This window comes from Aquila chrysaetos, chromosome Z, assembly GCF_900496995.4.
Source record: "Aquila chrysaetos chrysaetos chromosome Z, bAquChr1.4, whole genome shotgun sequence".
Taxonomy (NCBI): domain Eukaryota; kingdom Metazoa; phylum Chordata; class Aves; order Accipitriformes; family Accipitridae; genus Aquila; species Aquila chrysaetos.
In genome coordinates, this window is record NC_044030.1 from 53457509 (window position 1) to 53477870 (window position 20362).

General features: G+C 42.8%; 2 long non-coding RNA genes across 2 annotated transcripts; both read left to right on the forward strand.

The window, feature by feature from the left end:
• The first annotated feature begins 4962 nt into the window (after window positions 1–4962).
• LOC121232724 lies at window positions 4963–19073 on the forward strand. The gene is made up of 3 exons (XR_005931660.1): window positions 4963–5087; window positions 8628–8630; window positions 19063–19073. It is a non-coding gene; the product is annotated as an uncharacterized LOC121232724 (long non-coding RNA).
• On the forward strand, window positions 13942–14220 carry LOC121232723. The gene is made up of 2 exons (XR_005931659.1): window positions 13942–14074; window positions 14108–14220. It is a non-coding gene; the product is annotated as an uncharacterized LOC121232723 (long non-coding RNA).
• Window positions 19074–20362: the final 1289 nt, after the last annotated feature.

Below are 20362 nucleotides of genomic sequence, written 5' to 3' on the forward strand. Positions count from 1 at the left end.
AAAACAAGCAAAGATCTTATATTTGTAAATAAAGAAATAAAATGACAAAAAAAACCCCAACAAACAGAACAGGAGCGACTTAGAGTTCACATTACTGAACTAAAGAAGCAGAAAGATTGCTGTAATTGTAGTGTTTTAGATATTCTAGGAAGGAAAAGAAAAAGTCAGGGATCAAAAGAGGATAAATTCAGTACTTGAGATGATGACAACTATTCAAAAATTATGTAATTGTTTTTCAGAAGTTATTTACAATAGCAAACAGATAAGTGTAAAAAATTGCCAGGATGGAGAATAATGTGAATTAGCATGAATTGGTGAAGGCTTCTATATGAGGGAACAAAATGGAGAGGAGGTCAAAGTCACAGGAAGGTTTCAAATTCTCATGTGAAAGGATGCTGATTTTTCTGAGATTGTTGCATCAAGTCTAATTGAGAATGAACAGCCCAGAACATGTAGCCACAGTTCAAGGGTATCTGCAAATGACAAGTCTTCTTGGACTCCATAGTGTTTTACTCTAACACAGATTTCTTCACCTGTGAATCTGCAATATAATGCCTTAGCCACAGTAATTTACAGGAAAATTTTCCTATGGTATTTTCACAAACTCTGCCTAGAAGTAAAACTTATATTTTACACTTTATACTCAGACTTCAGATAATTTCTAACTGTGAAGTACTAATGCTTGAAGTATGTAAACAGAGGTAGAAGAAGATCACACAAAACAATACTGTCTCACCAGATTGACATAATGGGTTTTAAAATGAGAACAAATATCTCACTTTTCAAATTTATTTCCAGTATGAAAAATGTGTTTGCAATGGACACTGATGTTCAGGATAGCATGTAATGAAGTGTGCAAGCTAATTGTAGTGACATCTGATAATAATACCAGTTTCACATAATTTTAAATATAATGCAGTTTTTGGTTTTGTTGTATATTTCAAATGGCAAAGCTGAATTCTTGCCTGATGGAGGTTAGTGACATTCAGTTAAGGTCAAGAAAGCCAGGTGTTACTCATGAAAGAAACTTTTAAGGCCTAGAGTTACTACTCCAAGCTTGTGGAAGACAGTAATTTTCTTGACAGAAAAAAACTTTTTCATGAAAAAAAAAGATTGCATTCCCAAGACAGAAGTGCCTTATTATCAATAAAAGAAACATTCAAAAGCCGAAAGCTTTCTGGTCAGATTGGCTAGTCCAAACTGAGAACATGTAATTGCCAAATTAATTTCTCTTTGCAGTAGTACTCCCTGACTACAGTTTTTGACATTCAATGAAGATTCCTGGGTTTAGTGTATAAGCAAGGGAAATTTGCTTCTAGGGGAAAAAAAAAAAAAAAAAAGAGGGCTTTTTTTTTTTCCAATCTTCATCATCCCTAGCATGATGGTGTAGAGAAAGACTGAGTATAATTGCAGCAATGAAGAGTCACAGAAGTAACTGTGGAGTTCAAAGAAGAATGTGAAATGTAGACTCATTGAAGACAATGAAAATCAACTGAAGACCTTCAGTAGCCATGAAATGGAAGATGCATGTCAAAGTAGAAAGTCATAGGATCATAGAATCATAGAATGGATTGGGTTGAAAGGGACCATCAAAGATCATCTAGTCTAACCCCCCTGCCATGGTCAGGGAAATCTTTCACTAGATCAGTTTACTCAAAGCCCCATCTAACCTGACCTTGAGCACTTCCATTTGTGGGGCATCCACAACTTCTCTGGGCAACCTGTTCCAATGTCTCACCGCCCTCATTGTAAAACATTTCTTCCTTAGGTCCAATCTAAATCTACCCTCTTTTAGTTTAAAACTGTTGCCCCTTGTCCTGTCACTACAGGCCATAGTAAAAAGTGTCTCTCTGTCTTTCTTATAAATACCCTTTATATACTGAAAGGCCTCCATAAGGTCTCCCCAGAGCCTTCTCTTCTCCAGGCTGAACAACCCCAACTCTCTCAGCATTTCTTCACAGGAAAGGTTTTCCATCACCTGATCATTTTCACAGCCTTCCTCTGGACCTGCTTCAACAGGTTCATCTCTTTCTTGTACTCATCCAGAGCTGGATGCAGTACAGGTGGGGTCTTACGAGAGCAGAGTAGAAGAGGAAAATCATCTCCCTTGACCTGCTGGCCACACTTCTTTTGATGCAGCCCAGGATATGACTGGCTTTCTGGGCTGCAAGCACACATTGCTGGCTCATACACAATTTTTCACCCACTAATATTCCCAAATCCTTCTTCGCAGGGATGGTCCCAGTCCCTTCATCTCCCAGTCTGTGCCGATATTGGGGTTTGCCCTGATCCAGGTGCAGGACCTTGCACTTAGCCTTGTTGAACTTCATGAGATTCGCATGGGCTAACTCCTCAAGCCTGTCAAGGTCCTTCTGGATGGCATCCCTTCCCTCAAGCATATCAAATGCACCATTCAGCTTGGTGTCACCTTCAAACTTGCTGAGGCTGCGCTCAGTTCCACTGTCTGTCATTGATGAAGATATTGAATAGTATTGGTCCCATTACCCTTAGTACCCTTAAGGACACTAGTCATTTCTCATTTCCACTTGGACATTGAGCCATTGACTATAACTCTTTGGACACTATCATTTAACCGGTGCCATATTCACCTAACAATGCACCCATCAAACCCATATCTCTGCAATTTAGTGACAAGAATGTTATGTGGGACCTTGTTAAAGGCCTTACAGGAGTCCAGGTAGATGACATTCATAGCTCTTCCCTTGTCCACTGATGTAGTCGTTCCATCATAGGCCATTAGATTAATCAGGCACAATTTGCCCTAGTGAAGCCATGTTGACTGTCTCTAATCACCTCCCTTTCTTCCATATGTTTCGACCTGTCCTCCAGGAGGATCTGTTCCATGATCTTAATGGACACAAAAGTGAGGCTGACTGGTTGATAGCTCCCAGGGTAGTCCTTTTTACCTTTTTTAAAAATGGGCATGAAGTTTCCCTTTTTTCAGTCACTAGGGATTTTGCATGACTGCCACAGCTTTTCACATCTCATAGAATCATAGAATCATAGAATAGTTTCAGTTGGAAGGGACCTTTAAAGATCATCTAGTCCCACCCCCCTGCAATGAGCAAGGACATCTTCAACTAGGTCAGGTTGCTCAGAGCCCTGTCCAACCTGACCTTGAATGCTTCCAGGGATGGGGCATATACCACCTCTCTGGGCAACCTGTTCCAGTGTTTCACCATGCTCATCGTAAAGAATTTCTTCCTTCTATCCAGTCTGAATCTACGCTCTTTTGGTTTAAGACCACTACTCCTTGTCCTGTTGCTACAGGCCCTGCTAAAAAGTTTGTCCCCATCTTTCTTATAAGCCCCCTTTAAGTACTGAAAGGCTGCAATAAGATCTCCCCAGAGTCTTCTCTTCTCTAGGCTAAACAACCCCAACTCTCTCAGGCTTTCCTCATAGGTGTTCCAGCCCCCTGATGATTTTCATGGCCCTTCTCTGGACCTGCTCCAAATGGTCCATGTCTTTCTTGTACCAAGGACTCCAGAGCTGGATGCAGTACTCCAGGTGGGGTCCCACCAGAGCAGAGTAGAGGGGCAGAATCACCTCCCTTGACCACTTCTTTTGATGCAGCCCAGGGTACTGTTGGCTTTCTGGACTGCAAGCACACATTGCCAGCTCATGTCCAGCTCTTCATCCACCAGTATCCCCAAGTCCTTTTCCACAGGGCTGCTCTCAATCCCTTCATCCCCCAGCCTGTATTGATACCAGTGGTTGCCCCAAGCCAGGTGCTTGGCCTTGTTTAATCTCATAAGGTTTACATGGGCCCACTTCTCAAGATTGTCCAGGTTCCTCTGAATGGCATCCCATCCCTCAGGCATGTCAACCACACCACTCAGCTTGGTGTCATCTGCAAACTTGCTGAGGGTGCACTTGATCCTGCTATGTCATTGATGAAGATATTAAACAGTACTGGCCCCAATACAGACCCCTGAAGGACACTACTTGTCACTGTTCTCCATCTGGACATTGAGCTGTTGATGGCTACCCTCTGGTTGTGACCATCTAACCAATTCCTCATCCACCAAACAGTCCACCCATCAAATCCATACCTCTTCTATTTAGAGAGAAGGATGCTGTGGGGGACCATGTCAAAGGCCAAATATGGTGGAGTGTGGCTCTCATCAGGTCCCATGGCCACGTGTATATTCAGGATCTTCAGGTCATCTTGAACTTGATCTTCTCCTATGATCGGTGGGAAATCATTCCCCCAGTCCCAGCCTTGAGATTCAGGGACTCAAAAGATGTGGTAAGAGCAACTGCCAGTGAAAACTGAGGCAAAAAATTGTGGAGTACCTCAGCTTTCTCCATGTCTGTTGTCACCACATCTCCTTCTTGTTTACCAGCACAGGTGTCCTAGTTTCAGCTGGGATAGAGTTAATTGTCTTCCTAGTAGCTGGTACGGTGCTATGTTTTGAGTTCAGTATGTGAAGAATGTTGATAACACTGATGTTTTCAGTTGTTGCTAAGTAGTGTTTAGTCTAAAGTCAAGGATTTTTCAGCTTCTCATGCCCAGCCAGCAAGAAAGCTGGAGGGGCACAAGAAGTTGGCACAGGACACAGCCAGGGCACCTGACCTAAAGTGGCCAACGGGGTATTCCATACCATGTGACGCCACATCTAGTGTAGGAACTGGAGGCAGTGGGGGTGAGGGGATCACTGCTCGGGGATTAACTGGGTGTCGATTGGCAGGTGGTGAGCAATTGCACTGTGCATTATTTGTACATTCCAATCCTTTTATCATCACTGCTGTCACTTTATTAGTATCATTATCGTTCTTAGTTTCTTCTTTTTATGTTTGGGGTTTTTTTATGTTTTTCTTTCTTTTTATGTTCTATTAAACTGTTCTTATCTCAACCCATGAGTTTTATTTCTTTTCCCGATTTTCTCCCCCATCCCACTGGGGGGGGGGGAGTGAGTGAGTGGCTGCGTGGTGCTTAGTTGCTGGCTGGGGTTAAACCACAACAGTCCATTTTGGCGCCCAACGTGGGGACCGAAGGGTTGAGATAACGACAAACCTGACCAGAGCTTGTTAAAACAAATTTATTAGAAGCATTCATTATGTTGGTCTAATAGTTGCTGGTCATTATGTTGATTTATGTGTTCTTAGAGTTGTTGCTCTGGTTTTTAAAGTTCTGTTATGTATCACCTCGCTTGCTGTATGTAGTCCCTCTTCTGCTGCTTATCATCCGTGGGAGGTGGATTAAGGTTTTCACTTTGATGTATTGTATAACACTGGTTTATGGTATGATAAAGTCATCAGTTGTGGAATTAATCCGGTATTTGCACTCAGCATTGTCACCTTTATACTGCGGGAGCCATCTGTGGGAAACTATTAATAATTATACCATTTACCTTTCCTCCTTGGAAAACCAGTCTATGGGTGGGGTACCTTTCTTGCCCTCTCTTTTTTCCTTCAGTCCAGCTACAATGGTGTTTGAGAATTTTGAAAAATTTGAATACTCTTGGGATGTTGAGACTAGCACGGTCGTAGCCCTACTGCTAGGAATTAGCATGCTTCTGAATGTGATTCAGCTCTTGTTTAAGGTTAAACAACTATTTAAGAAGATCACCCAGAGGTCTGCCCTGAGGCTGGATAATTATGAGTGGCAGGGTGTGTGGGGTAGTATGGGCAAGTACCTAGAAAAGTGGGCACCTCCAATGTTTTTGAAATTCACCCCTGAACAAGTGCAGAATCCAGAAGAACTAGTAAAATATTTGAAAAAGGTATGCTGTTACCCCGGCAGCTCCAGAGAGATACAAATCACTGCAACGTGCTGGGGCCTGGCCCATGCTTATCGAGCCCTGTTCGACACAACTCAGTACCCTCAAGGGGAAGAGAAGGTCTCTGGACCTAACAACAAAACGATGAGCACTGTGGTCACCCAAACCCCAGCAATGGGCGCTGTGGCCCCTCCAGCCCTGGCGATGAGCATTGTGGCCACCCAGACCTTGGTGACAGGCACCGCGACCCCTCCAGCCCCGGCGATGAGAACTGTGGCTACCCAAACCTCAGCAACAGGCACTGCAGCCCCTCCAGCCGCAGCAACAAGCACAGCAGCTACCCAAACCTCAGCAACGGGCACTGAGGTCCCTCCAGCCCCAGCGACGAGCACTGCTGCTACCCAAACCTTGGCGACAGACGCTGTGGTTATCCAAAACCCGGCGAGCGATACTGCAACTGAAACAGTGGTCCAACCTGCACCAGTATCAGTTGCCCCCGTACAGAAAAAGAAATATAAAAAAAATCAGTTCGCTTAGCGAAGGATGAAGGTGAACCAGGGTCATCACGGGAACAGGAGGAAGAGGCAGAACCAGAGGTAATAACCCGGTCCCTATCCTTCAGTGAGCTGTGGGATATGCAAAAAGATTTTGGCCGCCGTATAGGTGAGCATATTATCACCTCGTTCCTCTGATGCTGGGACAATGGGGCTAATAGCTTGGAATTAGAAGGTAGGGAAGCCAAGAAGCTGGGATCCCTTGCCAGGGAAGGTGGCATTGATAAGGCAATTGGAAAAGGAACACAAGCCATCAGCCTCTGGAGGCGACTCCTGTCAAGTGTGAAGGTAAGGTACCCCTTTAAGGAAGATGTTATATGTCAATCAAGCAAGTGGACAACCACAGAAAGAGGTATCCAATATCTGAGGGAATTAGCTGTGCTAGAGACGATTCATCATGACCCGGACAACCCACAATTACCCAAAGATCCAGACGAAGGCCAATGCACACGACCCATGTGGCGGAAGTTTGTACAGAGCGCACCATCGTCCTATGCCAACTCACTGGCAATAATGACCTGGAAAGACGAAGAGGCACCAACAGTGGATGAAATGGCTCGCCAACTCCGTCAATACGAAGAAAATCTCTCCTCCTCCCTACAAGCCTGCATTTTGCCTGTGGAGAAGCTGTCCGAGGATTTCCAGCAATTCAAAGAGGATATGTCCTATTGCCCACCTGTAAGGACCAATGTCTCAGCTATTAGGAGTGAGCGCTCCTCTGCCCAAGAGAGAGAATATAGAAGGTACACACCACGAGGTGCCCTGTGGTTTTACCTATGTGACCACGGAGAGGACATGAGGAAATGGGATGGAAGACCTACCTCGGTCCTAGATGCACGGGTACGTGAGCTGCGAGGAAAAACCACCACAAAAGGGGATTCTACTAGGAAAAATGCCGCTCCAGTTTCCAAACAGAGTAGAAGGGCTGATCTTATTTCTGATCCTCTTGAAGGGACTTCTGAGCCAATTTTACAAGAAGTGAATACTGGATACTCTGGTCAGAATTAGAGGGGCCCTGCCTCCAGCCAGGTGGAAGAAAGGGATAACCGGGTCTATTGGACTGTGTGGATTCAATGGCCTGGCACGTTAGACCCACAGGAGTATAAGGCTCCAGTAGACACCGGCGCACAGTGTACTCTAATGCCATCAAGTTATAAAGGGGCAGAACCTATCTGTATTTCTGGTGTGACAGGGGGATCCCAAGAGTTAACTGTGTTGGAAGCTGAAGTAAGCCTAACTGGGAATGAATGGCAGAAACACCCCATTGTGACTGGTCCGGAGGCTGCGTGTATCCTTGGCATAGACTATCTCAGGAGAGGGTATTTTAAGGACCCGAAGGGGTATCGATGGGCTTTTGGTATAGCTGCCTTGGAGATGGAGGGCACTGAACAGCTCTCTACCCTGCCTGGTCTCTCTCAAGAACCCTTCGATTGTGGGGTTGCTAAAGGTTGAAGAACAACAAGTGCCAATTGCTACCACAACGGTGCACTGGCAGCAATATCGCACCAACCGAGACTCTCTGATTCCCATCCACAAGTTGATTCGCCAACTGGAGAGCCAAGGAGTGATCAGCAAAACTTGCTCACCCTTTAATAGTCCCATATGGCCCGTGTGAAAGTCTAATGGGGAGTGGAGACTAACAGTTGACTATCGTGGCCTGAATGAAGTTACGCCACTGCTGAGTGCTGCCGTTCCAGATATGCTAGAACTTCAATACGAACTAGAGTCAAAGGCAGCCAAGTGGTATGCCACAATTGACATTGCTAATGCATTTTTCTCAATCCCTCTGGCAGCAGAGTGTCATCCACAATTTGCTTTTACTTGGAGGGGTGTCCAGTACACTTGGAATCGATTGCCCCAGGGGTGGAAACAGAGCCCCACCATTTGCCATGGACTAATCCAGACTGCACTGGAAAAAGGTGAAGCTCCGGAACACCTGCAATACATTGATGACATCATCATATGGGGCAACACGGCAGAAGAAGTCTTTGAGAAAGGGAAGAAAATAATCCAAATCCTTCTGAAAGCCGGTTTTGCCATAAAAGAAAGTAAGGTCAAGGGACCTGCACAGGAGATCCAGTTTTTAGGAATAAAATGGCAAGCTGGACGTCGTCAGATCCCTATGGATGTGATCAACAAAATAGCAGCTATGTCTCCACCAACTAATAAAAAGGAAACACAGGCTTTCTTAGGTGTTGTGGGTTTTTGGAGAATGCATATTCCAAATTACAGTCGGATTGTAAGCCCTCTCTATCAAGTGATCCAGAAGAAGTATGATTTTAAATGGGGCCCTGAGCAACAACAAGCCTTTGAACAAATTAAGCGGGAGATTGTCATGCAGTAGCCCTTGGACCAGTCCGGGCAGGACAAGATGTTAAAAATGTGCTCTACACTGCAGCTGGGGAGAATGGCCCTACCTGGAGCCTCTGACAGAAAGCACCCGGGGAGACCCGAGGTTGACCCCTGGGGTTTTGGAGTCGAGGATATCAAGGATCTGAGGCTTGCTATACTCCAACCGAAAAAGAGATATTGGCAGCATATGAAGGAGTTCGAGGTGCCTCAGAAGCGGCTGGTACTGAAACACAGCTCCTCTTAGCACCCCGACCGCCAGTGCTGGGCTGGATGTTCAAAGGGAGGGTCTCCTCTACACATCACGCGACTGATGCCACATGGAGTAAATGAGCCACACTGATCACACAACGAGCTCACACAGGAAACCCCAGTCACCCAGGAATTTTAGAAGTGATCACGGACTGACCAGAAGGCAAGGATTTTGGAATGTCGTCAGAGGAGGAAGTGGCACGTGCTGAAGAAGCCGCGCTGTATAATAAACTGCCAGAAAATGAGAGGCAATATGCCCTGTTCACTGACGGATCCTGTCGCATTGTGGGAAAGCATCGGAGGTGGAAAGCTGCTGTATGGAGTCCTATATGACAAGTCGCAGAAGCTGCTGAAGGAGAAGGTGAATCGAGTCAGTTTGCAGAGGTGAAAGCCATCCAGCTAGCGTTAGACATTGCTGAAAGAGAGAAGTGGCCAGTGGTCTATCTCTATACCGACTCATGGATGGTGGCAAATGCCCTGTGGGGGTGGTTACAGCAATGGAAGCAGAGCAACTGGCAGCACAGAGGTAAACCCGTTTGGGCTGCCGCAGTGTGGCAAGATATTGCATCCCAGCTAGAGAATCTGGTTGTAAAAGTACGTCATGTAGATGCTCACGTACCCAAGAGTCGGGCCACTGAAGAACATCAAAATAACCAACAGGTAGATCAGGCCGCCAAGATTGAAGTGTCTCAGGTGGACCTGGACTGGCAACATAAGGGTGAGCTATTTATGGCTCAGTGGGCCCATGATGCTTCAGGCCATCAGGGAAGAGATGCAACATATAGATGGGCTTGTGACCAAGGGGTGGACTTGATCATGGACACTACTACACAGGTTATCCATGAATGTGAAACATGTGCTGCAATTAAGCAAGCCAAACGGTTAAAGCCCCTGTGGTATGGAGGGCGATGGCTGAAATATAAATATGGGGAAACCTGGCAGATTGACTATATCACACTTCGACAAACACACCAAGGCAAGTGCCATGTACTTACAATGGTGGAAGCAACCACCAGATGGCTGGAAGCATATTCTGTACCCCATGCCACTGCCCGGAACACTATCCTGGGCCTTGAAAAGCAGGTCTTGTGGTGACATGGCACCCCAGAGAGAATTGATTCAAACAACAGGACTCATTTCCAAAACAACCTCATAGACACCTGGGCCAAAGAGCATGGCATTGAGTGGGTGTATGATATCCCCCTATCATGCACCAGCCTCTGGGAAAATTGAGCGATACAATGGACTGTTAAAGACTACATTGAGAGCAATGGGGGGTGGAACCTTCAAACATTGAGATACACATTTAGCAAAAGCCACCTGGTTAGTCAACACTAGAGGATCTGCCAGTCGGGGTGGCCCTGCCCAGTTAGAATTTTTACGTACTGTAGAAGGGGATAAAGTCCCTGTACTGCACACAAAAAATAGGTTAGGGAAGACAGTCTGGGTTACTCCTGCCTCAGGCAAAGGTAAACCCATGCAGGGGATTGCTTTTGCTCAAGGGCCTGGGTGCACTTGGTGGGTGATGCGAAAAGATGGGGAAGTTCGATGTGTGCCTCAAGGGGACTTAATTTTAGGTGAGAATAGCCAGAATTAACCTGTATGATATTAGTTGCTATACAACCCTGTTACTGTATGTTATCATTACTATAATTGTTATATGCTATATCCATAGTACTATAGTAAGAATCACTTAGATCAAGCAAGAAAGCACTGTGATAAAACTGAGCAAAGCGCAGTAGTGATGGAACCAGAACTGACTCCAACATGCAACAATCCAATGGTGCACACCATCCTCCTGCTGTGTCAAATGTCACCTGCTCGTCACACCGCACTGAAGCCCAATTCTGCTCTACAGACTGAGAGGACTTTGCACTACCCCTCCTGCCCAGAAAGACTGGTATGACAGATGGAGCCCAGAGTCGGGAACTAAATGAACTCAGTGAACATAACCCATAAACTAAAGGAATGATATCTGTGTGTGTGTATATGTGTATACATATCATTGTTCACATGTCTCAAAGGGATGGAAAAGGTGATGATGATTGACCAGGATATAACTAAAGGTATGGGAACTGAGCATGACTCCAATGGTATAGAATAAGGGGTGGATGCTGTCCTAGTTTCAGCTGGGATAGAGTTAACTGTCTTCCTAGTAGCTGGTACGGTGCGAAGAATGTTGATAACACTGATGTTTTCAGTTGTTGCTAAGTAGTGTTTAGACTAATGTCAACGATTTTTCAGCTTCTTATGCCCAGCCAGCGAGAAAGCTGGAGGGGCACAAGAAGTTGGCACAGGACACAGCCAGGGCACCCGACCCAAACTGGCCAACAAGGTATTCCATACCATGGGACGTCCCATCTAGTATAGGAACTGGGAAGTGGGGGCAGGGAATTGCTGCTCGGGGGACTAGCCGGGTGTCGTTCGGCGGGTGGTGAGCAATTGCACTGTGCATCATTTGTACATTCCAATCCTTTTATTATTGCTGTTGTCATTTTATTAGTGTTATCATTATCATTATTAGTTTCTTCTTTTTATGTTCTATTAAACCATTTTTATCTCAACCCATTAGTTTTTTTCTTTTCCCGATTTTCTCCCCCATCCCATGGGGGGAGGGAGTGAGAGTGAGTGAGCAGCTGCGTGGTGCTTAGTTGCTGGCTGGGGTTAAACCATGACAACAGGTATTTTTTTTTTAATCTTCCTTATCCAGCCAATGTACCCATAAAATCTTTTTTTATTATTCTTCTCATCTCACAAAGATCAGCTCTAACTGTGCCTTAGGTTTACTAATCCCATCCATACACATCTGGACAGTGTCTCTACATTATTCTCAGGATATACATACCTGTTTCTGCTGCCTGTGCCTTTCCTACTTACACTTCAGTTTGACCAGGAGGTCCTTACTGAGTGTACTGACTGTATGTTGCTCTAGTCTGGAATTGTGCTGAAAACAGTGTTGATAACATACTGACGTTTTTCAGTTACTGCTGAGCAGTGCTTACACAGCATCAAGGCCTTCTCTGTTTCCAGTTCTGCGCTGCCAGGCAGTAGGCTGAGGGTGCACAAGAAGTTGGGAGGGAATGTAGCTGGGACAGCTGACCTCAAGTGACAGAATATTCCATACCATATGGCGTCATGCTTAGCAATAAAAGCTGGGGGAAGAAGAGGGAAGTGGGGAGCATTTAGAGTTATGGCATTTGTCTTCCCAAGTAGCTATTCATGTGATGAAGTCCTGCTTTCTTGGAGATAGCTAAAGATTTGCCTGCCAATGGGAAGTAGTAAATAAATTCCTTTGCTTTGCTTACGTGTGCAGCTTTTGCTTTACTTATTAAACTGTCTTTATCTCAGTCAAAGAGTTTTCTCACTTTTACTGTTCCGATTCTTTCCCCCAGCCCGCCATGGAGGGTGGGCGATAAGCGAGTAGCTGTGTGATGCTTAGCTGCCTGCTGGGGTTAAGCCACAACACTGAGCCATGCTGGTCTCCTGCCTTCCTTGCCTAATTTCTCACATGTGGGAACTGAGAGCTCTGTGCTAATTCTGTAAACAAATGAAAGATCGATCTCCTAAAATTCAGTGTCCTAACTTCCTCTTCATCTGGCCCATATCCCTCAAGATTATGAATTCCATCAGGGCTGTCACCAGTCTTGACATTCCTAATTAGTTCTTATGTGCTGGTGAGCAACAGGTCTCATAAAGCTTCTTTTCTGGTCAGGCTACTATCACTTGAGTTAAGAAGTTATCCTTAATGCCATCCAAGAGCCTCCTGGACTGCTTACAGCTTGCTGTGCTGCTTTTCAGCAATGTCAGGGTGGCAGAAGTTCCCCAGCAGGATCAGAGCCTGCAAGTGTGATGCTTCCCGTAGCTGAAATAAGAACACTTCATCAACAGGCTCCCCTTGTCCAGGTGGCCGGTAGTAAACACCAGACATGAGATTTCTTTTGTTGGCTTGGCCCCTGATTTTTACCTATAAGCTCTCAACCTGTTCAATACTGTTTTTTTAAAGTTTTTTTCTGTGCAGTCGATCAATTTTTTTTACATGGAGGCAACTCCCCTTGCCCCTCCTTCCTTGCTTGTCCCTTCTGAACAGTTTATAGCCATGGATTGCAGCACTCCAGTCGTGAAGTGCTAGAGTCTGAAGTCCATTCCAAATACCATTTTCTGCCAAGGGTCTTTCTGTTCCTAGATTATGTAACCTAAAACTGATTTAAGCCATTGTTTTGCTTCATAAGCACATTTTTGTATCTTATTTTGCACAGTGAAAAAAAAAATGAAAATCTTTTAAGGAAAGGTAAATGTAAACCCAGAAAATTTTAGGAAGTCCAGACATACTTTTTCTTCTAAAGTTTCTCTTTGTCTTAGGGAAACTAAAAAGTGTAACAGGTTACCATATTAGAATCAAGTTATGAGTTCTGCTCTATTTTGCCAGGTTTTAGCTGTTGAGCATACAAGCAGCAAAGGGAAGACAGCCAGTCACAGAAAGGGTCAATTTTTCTTTATAAGATGGTATATTATCATAGAGGGAATGAAGATTTGTCTCAAGAAAGAGAATGTCATTTACTGTCTATAGTTGAATAATTCTTTGTCAGTGTTGTTCTGCACACTGAGTCATGACAACAGCAACAAGTTTTCAAGGTCACTATAGTTTATATTCCACATACACTTTCTATTTTCTAATTCTGCCTTATAATTTTTAAGTCTAATAACCTTATTCCCTAGGGGGAAAAGGAAAAAATAAAAGGAAGAGGAAAAAAGAACATTATCGATACAATTGCTATTAAGTCATCATGTGGTCAACCACATCTACCAAAAAAAATGAAGAATAAATGCTTTAGAACATGTACATACAAGGTGTTTTAGAAACAATCTGTTTTGGTAGCTATGGGGGCTACAGGGGAAGCTTCTGTGAGAAGCTGCTAGAAGCTTCCACCATGTGCAATAGAGCCAATGCCAGCCACTTCCAAGATGTAGCCCCCGCTGGCCAAGGCTGAGCCCATCAGTGACAGTGGTAGCACCTCTGGGATAACATATTTAAGAAGGGGAAAAAACAACTCTGCACACACCAAGGTCAGTGAAGAAGGAGGGGGAGGAGGTGCTCCAGGCGCCTGAGCAGAGATTCCACTGCAGTCCGTGGTGAAGGCCATGGTGAGGCAGGCTGTCCCCCTGCAGCCCATGGAGGTCCACGGTGGAGTAGATATCCACACTGTGGAGGATCCCACACCAGAGCAGCTGGTTGTACCCTGAATGAGGCTGTGACCGTGTGGAGAACTTGCACTGGAGCAGGCTCCTGGCAGGACCTGTGATCCCATGGAGAGAGGATCCCACGCTGAAGCAGGTTTTCTGGCAGGACTTGTGAGCCTGTGAGGGACCCACGCTGGAGCAGTCTATTCCTGAAGGACTGCATCCCATGGAAAGGACCCACGCTGGAGCAGAGGAAGAGTGAGGAGTCCTGCCCCTGAGGAGGAAGAAGCGGCAGAGACAAAGTGTGATGAACTGACCCCAACCCCCATTCCCCGTCCCCCTGTGCCTCTTGAGGGGAGGAGGTAGATAAAATCAGGAGTGAATTTGAACCCAGGAAGAAGGGAGGGGTGGAGGGAAGGTGTTTTAAGATTTGGTGTTATTTCTTATTATCCTACTCTGATTTTGATTGGTAATAAATTAAATTAATTTCCGCAATCAAGTTTTCTTTGCCCGTGATGGTCCCTGTCCTTATCTCAATCCATGAGCCTTTCATCATATTTTCTCTCCTCTGTCCAGCTGAGTAGGGGAGTGATAGAGCAGCTTGGTGTACACCTGGCATCCAGCCAGGGTCAACCCACCACACAATCGTGTTCCATTACATCTTTTTCACTATACAACACTACAGAAAGTTATATATGCATCCAGTTCTATGTTTCTTTGCAAGGTACATACTCAAGTATGTTCAGTATTGATTTGTTTGGGATAGAGATCACAAGCAGCCACATTCAGCAGTCAAATGCATAGAAATTCTAAAAGTAATTACAGTTCCATCTCCATACATTAGAAATTAGCTTTGGATTCCCATTTTACACATAGAGAAAAAAATTAGGAGATTTTTGTCACTTCTTGGTAAAGAATTCACTTACATTTCAAGATCAGGACCACAGATATATATTTTGTTAAGCTAGTCTGAAATAGGCTGCCTAGCTTTACATATATGATACTACAATTATTTTTCTTTCATCTGAAAAGGTTTGGTCAATATTGAAGATCACTTACACTTAAAACTGAATACTGAAGTACTACCTCTCAAAATTGAAAATATTTAAATACTACCATCTGAACAAAAAGACATAATTTGAACAGAAATCATTCAGAGTAGTGTAGTGAGTTCTCTCAAATACTACCTAACAATTCAACAATATGATGATTTTTGAACAGTAATGCTATAATTTTCTAGGTCATATATAATCTTATACCACTGTCATAAATAGATATTTCTTAAGACAGAAAAGTAATATACATGTGTAATGGTAAGAATTCTGAATGTGAGACTATTGCCATATGTGAATATTATTTTAACACAGTAAGTAATTATAATATGGATAAGCAGAGAAAGATCCTCAGATGAGGATAAATTTAGAGTTTCATTGGGTATCATTCACAAAAAGAAAGTGTTTCATGTCAGAAGGAAGACACAGTAGTGTCTGCAAGGAGCCCAACAAGGAAAAATAAGAGGGGAAAGTAAGTGACAGGGAAGCAAACAGTGTTCTGATTTGTCTTTGCCTTTAGCAAGAGAGAGTTTTATTTTATTTGTCAAATTAAATTCTTCTGTAACATTGTTGTAGACACTTAATAAGTGTTCCATTCGATGGGGAACTCCAACTTCTGTCTTTTTTATTATTATAATTATTATAGTGAGCATAATTATGTTACATATTCAACCTGTACTCTGCTTCCTGTAGTCCAGAAGTCAATATGAGTTCAGTTAACCTGTGACTACTGCCACATGCCTCGGAACTGGGGATGCAAAGGTTATGAATAGCCAAGAGCCATGGAATAAAAGTGTGCAGACAAAACTCTTACCTGACTTACAAGAGTCAGAAAAATGTCCAGTTGATGTATATAGTTGGAATCAATGCCAGATTGCCCTTCATTAGTTCTCTGAATCTGCAAAGTAGTGTACATAAATGGGTACAGTTTTCCTTTCTTTTACTAGGATTTTTGCTTGCAAAGCCTAGGTGTTTTTAAACAGAGCACACAACAAATAACAGGGCAAATGAAAAATGTGATGAATATTTTTTTTCTTTCATAAAATCCTAACATTTTTATCTATTTTTATACTTATATTTCTGTGGAAGGGAGAAAGAGGAAAATGTACTGTGTTCTGGAGTGTAAGTGCCTTTACAAAAAGATCATGGGAGGCCTTTCAAAAGAAGAGGGATTATCTTGCATAATTTTTATTTCTCTTCCTTTAGTCAGGGGAAGAAAGAAAGAACTTTGCAAGTCTATGAAAAGTGGGACCTAAGGATCTTGCTGAATATCTATCTATTAGACAAGAGTTTCTGTATTTCCACAGAACCTTACCTCTCTACCCACTCCTACCTCCCTTCCCTGGCACACAGTCTAATATACTGTATTACAGTAGAGTGAGACCTCCAAGGCACTGATAACACATAGGTAACTATTGTTATCTGTGATCTTACAGAAGCAGAGAATAAAAAGATAGTTATCTTTTAATTACATTATCCTGCATTTTGCCTCATAATCTCTCCTCCTCTCCTTAAGCTAAAACTTTTAAAGAAAAGCTTTGTCCTTGTTTTCTATTCCCCAGCTGAAATTTTCTGAGTCAATTCTTTTCATAGCAGAAAGTATCTTCATGCAATCACTTTGTTTCATTTTGAACCATCACGGTTTGCGTTATAACTTAGTGTTGCATTATTGGCTTCTTTTTTAAAGACTGCTGGATAAACTTACTGAGATCCTAATCTTGTGATTCTGTCTTTATATCACCTGTCAATAGGGGATAACATTTAAAGACAGAACTCAGTTTTCCCAAATCATATTATGCTTCATGAATCTGACTTGCTGTCCTCATTATGGGTGGGATAGAGTTAATTTTCTTCTTAGTAGCTGGTACAGTGTGTTTTGGATTTAGTGTGAGAATAATGTTGATAACACACTGATGTTTTAGTTGTTGCTAAGTAGTGCTTAGGATCTAAGGTAAGGATTTTTAAGTTTCCCATGCTCTGCCAGCAAGCAGGTGCACAAGAAGCTAGGAGGGAGCATGGCCAGGACAGCTGACCCAAACTAGCCAAAGGGATATTCCATACCATAGAATGTCATGCTTAGTATATAAACTGAGGGGAGTTGGCCAGGAGGGGCGGATCATTGCTTGGGCATCCATCAGCGGGTGGTGAGCAATTGCATTCTACAGCACTTGTCTTTTCTTGGATTTTGTTTCTCTTGTTTGTTTGTTTGTTTTGTTATATTCCTTTTCATTATTACTATTACTATTATTATAATAATATTATATTGTATTATATTATGTGATATTATATTTATTATTGTTACTGTTTTATTTTATTTTAGTTCTTAAACCGTTCTTATCTCAACCCATGAGTTTTACTTCTTTTTTTCAATTCTCCTCCCTATCCCACTGGGAGAGGAGAGGAGTGAACAAGCAGCTGTTTGGTGCGTAGTTCCTGACTGGGGTTAACACATGACATTTGCAAGTATAGAATTAAATGGAGATGCTTGAGGGAGGGCTGAAGTGATTATTTCATGCTTTTAGGTCTGATGGTCTTGCAAAAGAAAGGGGTAGCAGAGCACAAATCATGATATTTTAGCTGAGCACGATGATGCAGGTAAGCAGTAACTCTGAAAGCAGCCTTTAGCCATCTTGCACTGACACTCCCAATAGGAGTTTTTCCTGAGAAAATTAAAAATGATTGGAGGGTCTAGGTGAGGAAACTAAAAGAGACAAAAGGAACTGAGAAAAAGGAGAAAGGTATTACACAAGGAAAGGTTACATTTTACAGCTACTGGGTCATCTGAATACATCTGTTTCACTCCATCTGACTTGACATCTCTTGAAAGGCAGAGAGACATGAGTAGCTTATATTTGAGTGTAAAAGCCTCATGGTAACTGCTGATGTCTCTACATCATTATTTTAAAAAGCTTAAATGAGATACAGAATGGAAAAAAAGGGCAAAGAAAAGAGAACTGAACTTCAAAACTGGCCCTTGACTTCCACTTGTTTTTTCTCTGCCTATTTAGTAGTAAATCCCTTTCTAGCTCCTTTCTGTTTCATAAGTGATTCCTCGTCTCTTCTGTGTTGATGCCTATAACCCTAATAGGATAGTTTCCAATAGCCTCTGACACATTTCCACTTTCATTTATTAGAGATAAGTGTTCCAGCATGAACAACATGGAAAATTAATTTCATCTAAATGCTCTTAGGCTCACTATCTGAAAATGTAAATACTCCCATTGTAAATTTTGATCCAGCTGACTTTTAGTTTAAGCAGTAGCTTGAGCTGATTGTGGGAGAGCAATTGCACGTTTGTATGTATATGTATACTTTGGATCATTTTGAGCAAATAAAAAAGCTTACAAATGAACAAGAAGACAGAGGATTTCTTTTTTATCTTCTGGAATTGAGATTAGGCTAGTCTTGATTAGAACTCTAGACAGCAAATATTGGATGTGGGGAAAAAAAAAAAAAAGATCAAAAGGGAAGGAGTGAAATTTCAGAGTCCCACCAACACTGATGGAGTGGGGAAGGGATTGGATGATAAAGAGGATGGATGAAGGGGAAGCACTGTTACAGCTCCATCACCACCCCCCCCAGTTACACCATCAATAATGCTGCTGTAATTAGATAGATACTAGAAAAAGGCCTTGAGAAAAAATGTACATATACATATATCTATATACATGTATCCATATATATGTATGTTTTTAAACTTTATTGTGTAATGTCCCAGTAACATGAGACTAGGCCTGTCTATAGCAATGACCCGTCAGAGACACAGCAGGGGCTCCTGAGTGCACAGGCAGGCAAGGGTCTGGAAAGCTCAGGAGCACAATGGTACTAGGAGCCCTAGGGCCAGTCACAAATGCCTATTTGCTGACATACAGCTGTGTAACAACCTAATGAAGCTGCACATAAATAATAGCACATGTGGAGCTGTCTTTAAAGTATGTATAAGATAGCAAAAAAACACAGCTAGTTGCACTGGCCCCACTGCTTCAGGATTGGGTATGAAGAACTGATAGCAGTGCTGTCCTGTACTTTACTGTTGTATATATAAATAATGTCTCATTTGTTACTGTGGTAGTTTTTTAGTCCTCAGTCTGCACCAGAAATAATTGTAAAGCATTAATTTTCTAAAAGAAAAGTTATTTTCTGCCTTTTGTTTCTACTTCTATAATTCTCCCCAATTCCCAGATATTGACTAGGTTTAAAATAACAGGACTGAAATCAATGGGCAGCAAAGACCATTTTCTGCATGCTGACAGACATATAGGGTTACGTACAGTTTACTAAGGAACATTGATAATCAGCCCTAGTAGTAGTGTCCAAGCTACCACCAGCCTAGTAGAAATATTGAACACTGGTATTAGCTATGGTGTGATAAATTCCAATTCCACATCTTGTCACAGAAGAGGGCTTCCAATACAAACTAAGATCTTCCTCTGCAGTGTGTTTAAGCTGCCGATTTGTAAATCAGGCTCACATGAATAGCTAGCAGCAGGAGTAGAAACAACTGGTTAGAGAATAGGAGCCTTTAGTCACAGATTTGGATAAGCAGCGCTTTCACATAGGTCCCTCAGCCTTTCCCATTGTCTCAAAACAGTATATATTTGACTATTGGCAGTACCTAAGTAAAAGTCAAGGGGAAGCTAAGGAGAAAAATATGTCAAAGACCAAGACAAAACAATAGCGAGTTCTCAGAAAGAATATACCATTTTCTCCCCAAACAGTTCTCTCTGTAAGTTTTCTCACCGAAGGTGAAAGTGTAAGAAATTGATCCCCCTATTCTTCCCACTACTACACTGACTTCTCACCTCTCCTGCATATTGATCTTAGATAATTTATCAACAGTTTTGGGAGACTACCAGAAAGACTGAGATGAATGCAAATCTGAAAGGTGGCAAAGATGAGGCAATCAGTCTTGTGCACTCACCATATAGCCTGGGAGTCCTTTCTTGCTTACTGTTTGAATTTTGAACGCTATTATCCCGTTAAGAGCTTCCTAGGCTAAATCCTTTTTATTATACATCAGCTAAATAATTAACTTACTCTCAGTTCTTTAACTGGAATCTATGGAGTTTCAGCTGAATTTCATAAATGTGGTTTGACAGTTAAGCATCATAGGGTGTATTCTCATTTCTGCCTCTTTTTCTATAATATACAACAAAAAGTCTCCTCTGGAACCACATAGAAAGCTGAGAGCCTCTTAAGTGATGAAACAGTGGTTTAAATCCACAGGCACAAG